The sequence below is a fragment of the Trachymyrmex cornetzi genome, unplaced genomic scaffold (genome assembly GCF_001594075.2).
Source record: "Trachymyrmex cornetzi isolate Tcor2-1 unplaced genomic scaffold, Tcor1.1 scaffold1212, whole genome shotgun sequence".
Taxonomy (NCBI): Eukaryota; Metazoa; Arthropoda; class Insecta; order Hymenoptera; family Formicidae; genus Trachymyrmex; species Trachymyrmex cornetzi.
The window spans coordinates 34,860-35,697 of NW_017295776.1; positions in this window are offsets into that span (position 1 = coordinate 34,860).

Sequence of the window (838 nt, forward strand, 5' to 3'; positions counted from 1 at the left end):
GTCTATTTCGAAGAGTTCTAAGCGATTAAAATCAACACAGACCCAAAAATAAAAGAGATATGTACTTAAAACAAAATTTGAAAAATTGGTTGCAAAGGCACATATCTCCTTACCATCCAATCGCATTTTCACCTAATACTTTTCGTCAGGGCTCGTCGAGAACTGCCCAGAATACCAGTCAGAACTACTCAGTACTCTCACAAAATTTTCGACGTCGGACTTAGAAAATTTTCAGTGATAGAGTTCAAATGTTCCCATATCTTGAAAACCGTTGGCTCAATCGCTTTTTCACCTGATACTTTTCGTTAGAGCTCGTCGAGAACTACCCAGAAAGCCGATCAGAACTACTCAGTACTTTCAAAAAATTTTTAATGACTCTTTCCATATAGCGTATCTCGCAAATCGTTGGCCCAATCGCTTTTTCACCTGATACTTTTCGTTAGAGCTCGTCGAGAACTGCCCAGAACGCCGATCAGAACTACTGAGTACTCTCAAAAAATTTTCAACGACCCTTCCCATGTAGCGTATCTCGCAAATCGTTGGCCCAATCGCTTTTTCACCTAATACTTTTCGTTAGAGCTTGTCGAGAACTGCTCAGAACGCCGATCAGAACTGTACAGTACTCTCAAAAAATTTTCTCTTTTTTTTGAGAAAATTTTTTGAGAGTACTGAATAGTTCTGACTGGCATTCTGGGCAGTTCTCGACGAGCCCTGACGAAAAGTATTAGGTGAAAATGCGATTGGATGGCTACGTAAGGAGATATGTGCTTGTGCAACCAATTTTTCAAATTTTGTTTTAAGTATATATCTCTTTTATTTTTGGGTCTGTGTTGATTTT